Below are 15,053 nucleotides of genomic sequence, written 5' to 3'. Positions count from 1 at the left end.
ACAAATCAATCACACCTAATCCCTATTTTTTTTTTTTTTTCAAAGAATGAGAATCTCTTTGCATAAGGGGCAAGATCTTTTCAATTCTTCCAACTCATGTACCTACATAAGTGAGCTCAGAGATCATACAATTTCATATGTTTAGAACAAATAAAGATGGAGATCTCACACATAAAACTACTTCCCCTACTACTTCTCATCCTTCTAAGCGCAGTTTGCTCCACAACTTCTAACTCGATTTCGGAAAGCTTTGTACAATGCTTTTCCTCCATCATACACTCTAACTCAACGAGCAACATCATTCTCACAGAAAACAGTTCGGTTTATTCCCCAGTCTTGCAATCTTCCATACAAAATCTCAGATTCTTGAACACAACACCGAAACCACAAGCTATCATTACCCCTTCTCAATACTCTCATGTTCAAGCAGCTATAGTATGCTCCAAGAAAGAGGGCATAGAAATAAGAACACGAAGCGGGGGCCATGACTATGAGGGCCTATCTTATGTATCCGAATCTCCTTTCATCATCATTGATCTTTTCAATCTTCGATCCATTGATATTGACATAAAGAAGGACAGAGCTTGGGTTGAGTCAGGTGCTACTCTCGGAGAGTTGTACTACGCAATTGCACAAAAGAGCAAACTCTATGGCTTTCCAGCAGGTATTTGTCCAACTATTGGTGTGGGAGGACACATTAGTGGAGGTGGACATGGTCCCTTGTTCAGGAAATATGGTCTAGCAGCTGACAATGTCCTTGATGCTAAGATTGTCGACGTTAATGGCAGAGTTCTTGACAGAAAATCCATGGGAGAAGAGCTCTTTTGGGCTATTCGAGGAGGCGGAGGCTCAAGCTTTGGAGTCATTGTGGCTTGGAAACTCAGGTTGGTTCCTGTTCCTCCAATTGTAACAGGTTACACGGTATCGAAGACCATAGAACAAGGTACAACCAAACTTGTATCTAAATGGCAAGCTATAGCTGACAGGATGCCTGAAGAGTATTTCCTGCGTTTGGTTATCCAAGTTGCAAGTGGAGCTGGTAAAAATGGTGGAAAAACTATACAAGTTTTATTCAATTTCTTGTTTTTCGAGAGTGTTGAGAAACTTCTTCCTTGGATGCAAGAAAATTTCCCGGAGTTAGATTTAGAGCGGAAGAATTTCATTGAGATGAGTTGGATTTCATCAGTTCTATACATTGCTAACATTCCAAGAAACGAAACAGAAGTTCTGCTTCAGAGGACTCAACAATCTAAGAGATTCTTCAAAGCCAAATCAGATTATGTTACAAAACCTATTTCAGGGGCTGCCTTGGAAGGTTTATGGAAAACAATGCTTGAATTGGATTCATTCCAGTTGATATTGACACCCTTCGGCGGAAGAATGAGTGAGATTTCTGATTCAGAAATTCCTTTCCCACATAGAAAAGGAAATTTGTTTGAGATCCAGTATTTCGACAATTGGGGTAATGCCGAAGAAACTGAGAAACATATTAGCGGGATGAGAATGGTGTATGCCTACCTGGCACCGTGCGTTTCCAAGTCTCCAAGAGCTTCCTATTTAAACTATAGAGATCTTGACCTGGGAAGGAATGGTGATTGCAATACAAGCTATGCACAAGCAAGCGCTTGGGGTTTGAAGTATTTCAAGAATAACTTTAGGAGACTTGCTAAAGTTAAGACCGTAGTCGATCCTGGTAACTTCTTTAGAGATGAACAAAGCATCCCTGTGTTACACTCCAGGAAGAAATAGAATGTCAACAGCTACATGGATTTATGTAACAGAATAAATTATAAATCTTCAATTTCCCATTAACATATTAAGATATTATAATAGGAGTACAAATATAACTCTCTATTCTCTCCTCTCTTCTTCCTCTCTTTTCTTTCTTCTTCCTTCCTCTACAATTTCTGCCGTGTGTTTCTCTCATTCTCCTCTCATTTGGTATAAGTTCCTTTTTGTAGGTACGTAAAGTTAGTGGTAGGCAAAACTTAGTGAAATGAATCGTAGTAGGATGAGTGGGATAAGTGGGATGAGTTGTAGCCATCCAAATTCAATTGCTTTTACAACAATTATGATATTTTACTTGTTATTACTGTTGGACATTTGTTGTAGTTTATGGCTTAAAAAAATCAAAATAAATCCCCTAATTAAGTAGGATGAAAGTGAGGTTCTAGCAATAGGAAGGAAGGATGCTTCATGGTTCGCAATAAATGCTTCCTTTTATACATAATTCCGCCGCCCCCCCCCCCCCCCCCCCCCCCCCAACTAGTGCGGAAAGGGGCATGCAATAAGCGTTGTGGGTACAATATATATGAAGCCCGGACTCACTCCGATTTTTCTCAATGTTTTGCAGAATTAAAGACAAACACAAGAAAAGGAAATTGGCAAACGCACCAACCTTCCAAGATATATAATTTTCCGTTGTCAAAGCAATGAAAATGTAACCAAACTACAGGAGCACATTTTCGATATCGTTGCTTCATTTTTTATATTTCTAGGCCCATGATATGAGTTTTTTTTTTTTCGTTTTTCTAGTCACTTTGTCAATCTGATCTGTGTTTTCATCACCTTTTGTGACTGTACAGGTTGTGCCTTCACCCTCTTGAAGTTGCACATCTTGGTTTCATTGTGATCACTTCATGAGTGAAATATCCGTCTGAAGTTTAAAGTTTGCATGAATTTGGAATGCTTGTCTGTTGAAGTCCCATACACTGTTCAGTTACTCAGGTTATTAGGTGAAATCATATTCTTATATGTTTTCAGTCTCAATTTACCTTCTGATACATGTTTTCATTCTAAGAGAAATCTATTTCGTTAGAGCAAAGCCTGGGAGGCTCCATTCCTGAAAATTAGTTTAACACTGCCAATCTTTCCTGTATGTGTATTTCCCCATACATTTTTAACACCCGCAAAAAATCTAGCTGAAATTTATCAATTTTAATGATATATCTCTTATAAATACACAACATGAAGCTATAAATATGACGTGCGACTGAAGCTAAAGAGGAACTTATTTCAGAAGAACAAAATGAACATGTGAGATAGGGAAAATGTGAGACTGAATGGTGAAATACATTACTAAATAATCAATAGTACGTACAAAGAGAGCATAATCGATATATGACCAAATTGGGTTACAGTCTATAGATGTCACACGAGTCACATGGCTCTTTACTTTGAATACATTTTGATGTGCTTACATAAGTAAAAACGTGTCTGGTGTGTGAACAAATGCTGAAAAATAGGGTTATAGTCATCAGATTAGTCACACGGCTCTTTACTTTGAATACATCTATCTATGTATAACACCAATGGAAAAGGTGAATAGTGATTTTGGTGTCACCAAGCTTCAACAAAAAATATTTGGACAAAAATACCCCAAGGCAAAAAACTTCAAAGGCATCCCAAAATAATGCATCAAATAAGGTAGGAGCATTTTTGTCATTTTAACAGTATTTTTTTTAATAATTAATTTTTTTGTGATTTTTTTTTAATTAGAACCTCACAATAGGTTAGTAATAATGTGATTCAATCAGTTGTTCATTAAATATTATTTTCTCTATTCTTAATGTAATTTCTATAGAGACAGATTTTATTATGTGGATTCAGTTGCTTTAATTGGTTTATGAGGGGTTTGTTCTAGCATGATCTAAGATTATTTATTTACTTCAAATATTTGACTTTCCTTTTGTCAATTTACGCTTTATAAATACATTTAAAATGTGTAAGTAGCGCGTAGCAAGCCGTGATTCAAAAAATACATTATGTACGCGCATGCATGAGGGCTAGTTGATAAAGAATGCTCGTCTACTTCTTTTTCTTTACCCTCCCCACGATTTTCTCACTAAATCCTTTTTTTAATAATTAATTATTTTTGTCAAACATTGGTTAATTTAGCTTAATCTATGAGGTGCCATGCTAAGGCGGGCTTGCAACAAAACTATATGCTAATATATCAAATATTATTTTTTAAAATGTGTGTATATATCTTTCAATAAGTATGATGAAGTGGGTGAACTGGCTATTAACCGTTCAACTATCAAGAATTTATTAAAAGGAAAACTAACGAAAAGAGTTTGAAAACTTTGAGTTATAACGAAAAGGACAAAAAAGTGTTGTAAGTGAATTGTACCAGGATTGACTTTTTAGAGTAAAAATTTGATTTTTTGTTAAAATGAACAGTACCGGGAGCTTTTCATTAAAACTCCATTTATTGAAAGGAGTTGCTTGGTTGCACAGCCAATGAGCATGATGGGTCAGGTCAGTAAACTGAATGCGAATGACATTCTCACCAAGTCAACCAGTTAAATCCATTTTCTATAGTGAAGTGATTTCTGCACTCTTCTTTTTTATTTTCGTATTCTTCTTTTATTTTGAGCCTTTCGATTTAATAAATCAGAAAAAGATCAGTCAACGAAAACAAGAGAAATAGTGCAGAAGGAGAAATCGAGTATGATCACTACCCTCCCTTTTAGTTTTCTAGCTACTTTGCTTTTTCTCCTCATAATTAGTACACATAATATTTGGTCACCTTGAAAGTCAAGGATCCTTACAACCCTAGGCCATCTCCAACCGAAAAAGGGCCAGATGACTCGTTTTAGTCCTATGGCCCTTCAAGAAATTAATATTTTAATGAACAATACAGGATCATATTTCTTATCATCTCCAACCGATGGGCCAAAGGTCCATGGCCAAACATAGCCTTGTACAAAAAAATCATCTTCAACCGAGGGCCAAAGGGCTATAGTATGAAATGTGAAGAATTGAAATAAAATGAGGTAAAATAGTATGAAATGGTGAAAAATATGTGAGAAATGGTGTAGGAAAAAAATTAGAATTAAAAAAAAAAAATAAAAAAAAAAAAAAGGCTGGTTGGAGATGCCCAGCCCGCTGGCTTGATTGGCTGGTTTTGGCCCGATGGAATCCACAAGCCCTTTGCCCTAGCCCTCTGTTGGAGGCGGTTTTCGTGTCATTTCTGGCTATTTTCGGCCCTATGACCCTCTGGCCGAATCGGTTGGAGATGACCTTATCTCCACCTAATTAGGTATTTTCCATATCTTGTTTATGATTGTCTAATTAATGCATTTTTCGTATCGGACAAAATTATCATAAAGTGAGTAAGACTAATTAGTTTGTGATTGAGCTAGTATCAACCTGTTTGCGCACACTTAAAAAAAAAAACATAGCAGATGATGTGGTCACATAATCCCACGGATATATTTCGCTTGTGGAAAATAAGACGGATTTCAAAAGATCTTTTAGTTTGGGCAACGCTTGATGCGCTGTTATATGTGACAGCTCCAAAAATTAGGTTAAGATGCATATGGTGTCACTGGAATAAAAAGTGTGGCTTGTGATAGAGTCATTTGATGGCAGAAAAAAAGGGAGGGAAGGAACTAAGTGTTCCACTCGCTGTTGTGAATTGACAGCTTTGGAAGGGTCCCTTTGTCGGAGAGTGGTGGCTGTCTGGCTGACCGACTAGTCCCTTGGCCTAATCTAAAACAAATAAGGATCATCTTCGAATCTTCTTTGTGAGGATCTTAGAGGTTTTCAAAATATGATCGTTTATCGTACATTGTACATCGTGCAATTAAAAATCATTTTAAATTAAATATGAATAGTATCTAATGAAAACTGATCGCACGATATACAATAAACGGATGTAATTTGAAGATCCCTAGACGGATCCTCATAAAGAGAATCCGGAGAGATCTCCTGGACCTAAAATTGGGTATCAAAAGATCGAATAACACGCACACTTTGGGTTAAACTGGTCTGTCTTTCTGTTCGTGACAGTGAAAGGCACCTCGTCGTCGTAGTGGGTTGCATTACATATCACATCCCTGCTGCCACTGGCGTCGACCTATGCTTACCAAGTTGGAGAGGATGGAGCGGTTGAGAACGATTTGAACTTGGATAGTTGGATCCATCTTTCTTCTTTTAGCCAAATGATTTTTTTAGCTTAAATTTTTAAGCTTTATTTGTAGATATTTTATGGAACAACCTACTTTTTGTTGGAGAGTGCAGCTGATATTTGAAAGTTGGTTGCTTAATTTGAAGGGCTAAAATATACTAGCTTTTATGCACGAGCTCACGTATGTGCAGAAGGTAATTTTGAATCACGACGTACTACGTACAACTTACATGTTTTAAAATGTATTTATATGGGTAAATTAACAAAAACAAAGTCAAATATTTGAAGTAAATGAATAATCTTAGATCATGCAAGAAAAAACACCTCATAAACCAATTAAAGCAGCTGAATTCACATAATAAAATCGATCTCTATAGAATTTACAATAAGAATAGAGAAAATAATATTTAATAAACAATTGATTGAATCACATTATTGCTAGCTGATTGTGAGGCTAAGCACACCCCTCCACCTTAGTGTAGATAATATCGTTTGTTAAAACAAAAAAAATCATTTGACAACTAATTTAATCAAATTATTATCCGCGTGCGAAAGACTTTTTTTATAACCAGCATTACACGCCTCTTAAGATGTTTTGGAAAGTGTTTAACAATAGAGAAAATAAGATTGAATGAACAACTGATTAAATCACATTATTGCTAACCCATTGTGAGGCTAAGCCCACCTACATCCCTTTTAGTGTAGATAATATCGTTTGTTAAAAAAAAAAAAAACAATTATTTGACAACTAATTTAATCACATTATTATTAACATGTGAAAGACTTTTTTTTATAACCGGTATTACACGCCTCTTAAGATGTTTTGAACGTGCTTAAAAATAGAGAAATTGAATCACATTATTGCTAACCTATTGTGAGGTACTAATTAAAATTAAAAAAAAGCACAAAAAAATTAATTATTAAAAATATAATGGTAAATGACGAAAATACACATGCCTTATTTGATGCACTATTTTGGGATGCCTTTGAAGTTTTTTTGTCTTGGGAGCATTTTTGTCCAAATATTTTTGTTGAAGCTTGGTGACACCAAAAACACTATTCACCTTTTGTGTTCTCTTTATATATACTATGTAACATCCCACATTACTCATGAGAATGGATCCTGTAAGCCTTATATGTTTATTCTCATCTCTACCTAGCACGAGACTTTTTGGGAGCTCACTGGCTTCGGGTTCCATCGGAACTCCGAAGTTAAGCGAGTTTGCGTGAGAGCGCTCCTATGATGGGTGACCCACTGGGAAGTTCTCGTGTGAGTTCCCAGAAACAAAACTATGAGGGGCGTGGTCGGGTCCCAAAGCGGACAATATCATGCTATGGTGGTGGAAGTGAGCCCGGGATGTGACAATTTGGTATCAGAGCCTAACCCTAACCGTGATGTGCCGACGAGGATGTCGGGCTCCTAAGGGGGGTGGATTGTAACATCCCACATCGTCCAGGGGAGTGGATCCTGTAAGCCTTATATGTATATTCCTATCTCTACCTAGCACGAGGCTTTTTAGGAGCTCACTGGCTTCGAGTTCCATCGGAACTCCAAAGTTAAGCGAGTTCACACGAGAGCACTTCCATGATGAGTGACCCACTGGAAAGTTCTCGTGTGAGTTCCCAGAAACAAAACCGTGAGGGTGTGGTTAGGGTCCAAAGCGGACAATATCATGCTACGGTGGTAGAATTGAGCCCGGGATGTGGTGGGGGCCTGGGCCGGGATGTGACATACTAGCCTTCATGCACGCGCTCACGAATGTGCAGAAGATATTTTTTGAATCACGACGTGCTATGCACGACTTACATGTTTTAAATGTATTTATATGCATAAATTGATAAAAGGAAAGTCAAATATTTGAAGTAAATGAATAATCTTACATCATACTAGAAGAAACCTCTCGTAAACAAATTAAAGCAGCTGAATCCACATAATAAAATCGTTATCGATATAATTTAAATTAAGAATAGAGAAAATAATATTTAATAAACAACTGATTGAATCTCTCTATTGTAGCATATTGTGAGACTAAGCACACCCCCTCCCCCTTAGTATAGATAATATCGTTTTTTTTTTTTTTTTTTTTTTTTTTTTTAAACAATCATTTGACAACTAATTTAATGTTAATAAACAACTAATTGAATCACACTATTACTAGCCTATTGTGAGGCTAAACTCATTCACATTCCCCTTAGCATAAATAATATCGTTTGTTAAAATAAATTAAAAAAACAATAATTTGACAACTAATTTAATCATATTATTATCCACGTGGGAAAAACCTTTTTTATAACCAGCGAATAACATTATTATCCGCGTCGGAAAGACCATTTTTATCACCAGCATTACACGCTTCTTAAGATGTTTTGAACATATTTGAAAATAGAGAAAATAATATTTCATGAACATCTGATTGAATCACATTATTGCTAGCCTATTGTAAGGTACTAATTAAAAAAAAAAAAAAAAAAAAAAAAAAAAAAAAAAACTATACTAATTTATCACTGGCATTATGCGTCTCTTAAGATGTTTTGAACACAATATTCATGATTTTCCTTATTCATTATTATATTTTTCTTTCCCCTTCAAGTGGGCACCATCAACCTTCACTCATCCTTCCATTTTTTAATTCTTTTCTTTCTTTCCATTTATATTTATATTATATTTATGATGACCAAATTACCCCCGCATTATTTGATATATTATATTGGGCTGCTTTTGGATTTGTTTGGTTGATGGGCAATTTTATCGAAGCCGTGACACCAAATCGGCACTGTTCATTGCCCTATTCGCTTTATATATAACTAGCCTCCATGCACACGCTCACGCCCGTGCAAAAGGCATTTTTTGAATTATGGCGTGCTACGTGCAATTTACACATTTTAAATGTATTTATATCCGTAATTGACAAAAGGAAAGTCAAATAATATCGTTTGTTAAAAAAAAACAATCATTTGATAACTAATTTAATCATATTATTATACACGTGCAAAAGATCTTTTTTGTATAACCGGCATTACACGCCTCTTAAAATGTTTTGAAACATGTTTAAAAATAGAGAAAATAATATTTAATGAACAACTGATTGAATCACATTATTGCTAGCCTATTGTGAGGTACTAATAAAAAAAATTACATAAAAAAAATTAATTATTAAAAAAAATAATGTTAAAATAATGAAAATACCCCTACCATATTTGATGCATTATTTTGGGTTGCTTTTAAAGTTTTTTGTTTGAGGGGCATTTCTGTCCAATTATTTTTGGTGAAGCATGTGACACCAAAAATCACTATTCAAAAGCATGTCGGCTTTATATATAAGATACTAGCCTTCATGCACGCGTTCACGCCCGTGTAGAAAGCATTTTTGAATCACTACGTGCTACGCGTGGCTTACACGTTTTAAATGTATTTATATGCATAAATTGACAAAAGGAAAATCAAATATTTGAAGTAAATGAATAATCTTAGATCATGCTAGACCAAACCCCTTATAAATCAATTAAAACAGCTAAATTCACATAATAAAATTGGTCTTTATAGAATTTACATTAAGAATAGAGAAAATAATATTTAATAAACAATTGATTGAATCACATTATTGCTAACCCATTGTGAGGTTAAGCCCACCCCCATCCCCCTTAGTGTAGATAATATCGTTTGTTAAAAATAAAAAAAAAATCATTTGACAACTAATTTAATCACATTTTTATCCGCATGGAAAGACTTTTTTATAACTGGCATTACATGCCTCTTAAGATGTTTTGAAGGTGTTTTAAAATAGAGAAATTGAATCACATTATTGCTAGCCTATTGTGAGATACTAATTAAAAAAAATAAAAATAAAAAAACAACACAAAAAAACTAATTAAAATGACGAAGGTATTTTTTGAATCACGGCGTGCTAGGACGACTTACATGTTTTAAATGTTGTTATGTGCGTAAATTGATAAAAGGAAAGTCAAATATTTGAAGTAAATGAATAATCTTGGATCATATTATAAGAAACCCCTTATAAATCAATTAAAGCAGCTGAATTCATATAATAAAATCGATCTCTATAGATTTTACATTAAGAATAAAGAAAATAATATTTAATAAATAATTGATTGAATCACATTATTGCTAGCTCATTGTGAGGCTAAGCCCACCCCCTCCACCTTAGTGTAGATAATATCGTTTGTTAAAAATAATAATTATTATTTGACAACTAATTTAATCATATTATTATCCGCGCACGATAGATCTTTTTTTATAATTAGTATTACATGGCTCTTAAGATGTTTTGAACATGTTTAAAAAATAGAGAAAATAATATTGAATGAACAACTGATTGAATCACATTATTGCTAGCCCATTGTGAGGCTAAGCCCACCCCCTCCCCCTTAGTGTAAATAATATCATTTGTTAAAAAAAACAAAACAATCATTTGACAAGTAATTTAATCACATTATTATCAGCATGCAAAAGACTTTTTTTATAACCGGCATTACACGTCTCTTAAGATGTTTTGAACGTGTTTAAAAATAGAGAAATTGAATCATATTATTGCTAGCCTATTGTGAGGTACTAATTAAAAAAAAGCACAAAAAAATTAATTATTAAAAAAAAAACACTATTAAAATGACGAAAATACCCCTTCCTTATTTGATGCATTATTTTAGGATGCCTTTGAAGTTCAGATAATTAAAAAATGTGCCTCATATGCGGACTAAAAAGGGGATTTTCAGTTCAAATCTCATTACAATACAACTCATATTCACTAGTTTCACTATTACACGAAATAAACAAGTGAGTTGAAGACATCAACATCCACATTAATTATTTTACAGTCATAATTAACTAAAGAAATTGAAGTTCCACCGTAAAATCAATTAGCAATATAAGAAGTAGTCTAATTATTTAAAAGCACATGCAAAAATCCGTCATTTCCCCGATGTGGGATTCATACATTGAACATATCCCCTCACGTGGCAAATTTTTAAGCTTACCACGTGAACAAGACAAATCGTGTGATGTGGATCACGTATAGTTGTTGGGCTTCACACATGGGACAACCTAACTCTGATACAATGAAGAAAGTTGAGGTTCCATTATAAAACCAATTGGCAATATGGGAACTACCCAACTTACTCATAAGCCCATACAAATTCCCTCATTCCGTTAATGTGGGATTCAATCTCAACATGTCCCCACACATGTGACGAATTTTCAAGCTTAATACGTGGACAACACAACGGGATGACGTGGAGCGCATGTAGCCGTTAGGCTTCACATGTAAGACAACATGCTCTAATACAATGAAGAAAGATGAGGTTCCACCATAAAATGAATTGGCAATATAAGGAGTAGCTCAACTTATTTATAAGCCCATGCAAGGTCCCTCCTTCCGTCAATATGAGATTCATTCTCAACACGCCATCACACGTGTGACGAATTTTCAAGCCTAATACGTAAACAACACAATCGGGTGACGTGGAGCACGTGTGATCATTTGACTTCACACGTGAAACAACATACTCTGATACCATAAAGAAAATTGAGATTCCACAATAACCATCCCCAATCCATACATACATACTCTTTTCCTTGTTGATATTCTCAAGTCCTGTGATCACCACATGGTTTATTATTAATTTTTGGTAATCGAAGACCTCCCTCTTCAATGTCCTGTTATTAGTTTTTGCCTCTACCTAGTCAAAATTCCAAATACAAATATTTAGTTTACTCAATAATATTAGGCTAAATAGTCAAAATGGTCCCTAAGATTTACATAATCAATAAAAATGGTCCCTGAGATTGTCCACCATCCATGATTTTGGTTATTCCATTAAAAACTCTTTGGGCAATTTTCAAAGCTTCGTAACTCAATCGTTTCTTAACCAAATTCGATCCATAATATATCAAAATGAAGATAGAAAAGTGTAGAACAAGATTATAGCTATTTGGATGCCCAATGGTTGCCAGAGATGGCCGGAAAAAAGTCTGAAAGGTGACTGGTCTGCTAGAAAACTGAAAAACTCGCCGGAAACTAGATAAACTTTAAACATTCATAACTTCTTCAATACTCAACGAAATCGAGTGATTCAAAAACAAAAATCATACTTCTTGATGAGACGAAGAGAATGGTACCTTTTTTGAAGGCTAACTCGTCATTTTTTGGCCGGGAACAGCTCAAAAGTGGCTAACCATTTTTGAGTTAGCCACTTTTGAGCCATTTTTCGACCAAACCACGACGAGTTAGCCATCTAAAAAGATATTATTCTCTTCGTCTCGTCAAGAAGTATGATTTTCATTTCGAATCACTCGATTTCGTTGAGTATTGAAGAAGTTATGAACGTTTAAAGTTTACCTAGTTTCCGGCAAGTTTTCCAGTTTTCCCGCAGACTAGTCACGTTTCAGGCTATTTTCCAGCCATCTCTAGCGACCATTGGGCTTCCAAATAGGTATAATCTTATTCTACACTTTCCTATGTTCATTTTGATATATTATGGGTCAAATTTGGTTAAGAATCGGAATGACCAAAATCATGAATGGTGAACAATTTGAGAGACCATTTCTATTGATTTTCAATCTCAGCGACCATTCATATTGATTATGCAAATCTCAGGGACTATTTTGGCTATTTAGCCATAATATTATGACCTCATATTAATACAATTTTGTGTATAAATCCTTGTATAGGTTGTGTGCCTATTAATTTTTCCATAAACTGGGCAATTTCAAAATTTTCAAATACTCCTCTCTAAACTTCTCGCTCCGTAATTCGTTGAGAGGCCAATAAAGTTGCTCCTCGCTTTGCATTCTTTGGATTGGCCTTGTCCTCGGAGAAAACTTGCTTCGAGGAACCTCCAGATGCCATTTTCGATGTTTCTAGTCTGAGTTTGTAAGAGGCTGTTCACATTTTCCCTACTTCTCTTGCTAGCTTGTTTAAACCTCTTATATCAATGAATTCCAATTTTCATAAATAAAAAAATAATAAAAAAAAAAAATAAAAAGACCTCTTTCCACTCTTTTTTTTTTTTTTTTTGGAGTTTCATTTGGTTTAGGGAATATTGTACTAAGAGTATTGCTAGGTAGAACAAACTTTTAAATCAAATTTGTAAATCATATGATATGTCATTATAGAAAATAAACACGCTAATCAATACTTAAGTAATAATTCAATCATCAACAACCACGTCATAGTGTTTATAAAATTTAATTTAAAAATTGGTCTCTCTAGTATTACCCTTGTACTAATTCACCCACTTAATTACTTTTACAGTTTTACCCACCAATCCATTAACATATAGGGCATTAATCTTTACCCATCATGATAAAATAATGCAGCGCCTGCCCACCAAATCCATATACCAACTCTTTACTTTCCTCGTAGTTAAAGAGTTGAAGCTGAAGAAATTGGTAGAAACGTACAATCTTCCTAAAAAGAAATCTAGGGAGAGTTAAACTTCATAGACAACATTAGCAAGTATATTAGTAAGTTGTTGGGTATAAGACGAGAAAATAAACAAAAAAGGCTAGGAATTAATTAAAGGGGTTTCATAACACCATCATTATATCAATTAGGGCTGGGCACGGGCCGGGCCGGGCCCAATTTTGAAGGAACCGGACCGGACCTAAGTTCAAAGGGAACGGGCCGGGCCGGGCCGGGGATTACATTTTTTAAATTAAGAACCGGACATTACCCGGCCCGGTTGAAACGGGCCGGTTCGGGCCGGGTCCACGGGTCCTTTTTTTTTTTTTTTTTTTTTTTTCTTTTCTTCAGAAAATCACTACAGCTTCTGATCGCCATATCCATGGAGGTGAAGCTCCATCAGAAGGAAGACGGCCCACGAGTTCTCAAGGTCCTAGAAGCTCTAAAACAAGCCTCCCACGAGCTACAGACCCACCTGATTCCCCACTCAAACTCATCCTCCGCCATTAACGCCCTCCTCGAGCTCGAGACCGAGTCCGACAACATCCTCTCACGGGACCCACAACTCTCCGCCCTCTCCCAACACCTCGCCACCCTTAAAACCCTCGTCGAATCCCTCCGCCAGTCCAGCGGCCACCTCAGCATCCGCTCCTTGCTTACTCGCTGCTGCTCGACTCACTGCCTCTCCAAACTCGCCCGGTCTATCGAGTCCGAAATTCAAGCGTGGATCGACCGCGAGTGCTTACATAGCTTGACGCGAGCTCTGGAAGAAGACCCAATTCGCGACGAGGACGAGTTGATCGAACTACTGACTCAGTTCGAGGACCGAGTTGCGCAGGGGTTCAACCATGAGTTGCAAGATTTGATCTTGAAGTCCAAAGTTGTCACCTCGCTCGAGTCAGTTCTGTGCGAGTCGACTCGGTCATCGAAGCGAGTCAAAGAACACACTGCTTTCGCCATTGCAGCTCTGATCAAGTTCAATCAATCGGTCGGCCGACGATCAGCTCTCTGATAAAAATCGCGTCTCCGAACGCGATCAGAGTACTCTGCGCGCTCGTCAGGCTGATCAAATCGCCGCTCGTCGACGAGATCGAGTTCAACGGAGAACTACCCCAGATCATAAGCTTCCTGAATTCCGAAGATTTGGAAATGCGAGTGATGGCTATGGTCTGCGTGTAGCTAGTACTCATGAGGTCGAGGCGTTCGAAGAACAAAACGATGTCAGGTGGACTTTTTCTAATAAATTTCTTCACAGAGAGCATAATCTTCTTATTTCTGCGGAAATTACCAGTACATGAAGGCAAAAAACCAGGGGTATCGATGATAGTTTGCTTGGGAGTCTGGCAGGCAGATACAGAGTGATTAGATTAAATCAACGGAAATTTGGAAGGTGGAAACGGTTCGTACCCGCCCCGCCCCGTTTCTCAGCAATTAGGACCCGTCCCGCCCCGCAAATGACATGGACCCGACCCGCCCCGCCCCGTTTCAGAATTTTAAAAACAGGATCCGCCCCGTACCCGCCCCGAATCGCTTGGACCCGCCCCTACCCGCGGGTCCAGGCCCCGTTTGCCCAGCCCTAATATCAATCATTAAACTCATGCTCAGTGTCTCTTTTAACAATTGATATACCAAAATGAGAGAATGAGAGAGAGAAAAGCTGGCATTTTAGACCATTTTCAAAAGAAATGTCAAATTATAAGATAGACCCAGCAGTTTCTGAC

General features: G+C 36.5%; 2 pseudogenes across 1 annotated transcript; both read left to right on the top strand.

Annotated features, from left to right (window-relative positions):
- The first annotated feature begins 118 nt into the window (after nucleotides 1-118).
- On the top strand, nucleotides 119-1,814 carry LOC137727158 (tetrahydroberberine oxidase pseudogene; annotated as a pseudogene). Its single transcript, XR_015962345.1, has one exon. The product of XR_015962345.1 is annotated as a tetrahydroberberine oxidase pseudogene (transcript).
- Nucleotides 1,815-13,497: 11,683 nt separating this feature from the next.
- LOC148696612 (uncharacterized) lies at nucleotides 13,498-14,511 on the top strand (annotated as a pseudogene).
- Nucleotides 14,512-15,053: the final 542 nt, after the last annotated feature.

This window comes from Pyrus communis, chromosome 5 (assembly GCF_041283825.1).
Source record: "Pyrus communis isolate YQ-2024b chromosome 5, ASM4128382v1, whole genome shotgun sequence".
In the NCBI taxonomy this organism is placed as follows: domain Eukaryota; kingdom Viridiplantae; phylum Streptophyta; class Magnoliopsida; order Rosales; family Rosaceae; genus Pyrus; species Pyrus communis.
This window is presented reverse-complemented; position numbering and strand designations above follow the sequence as displayed.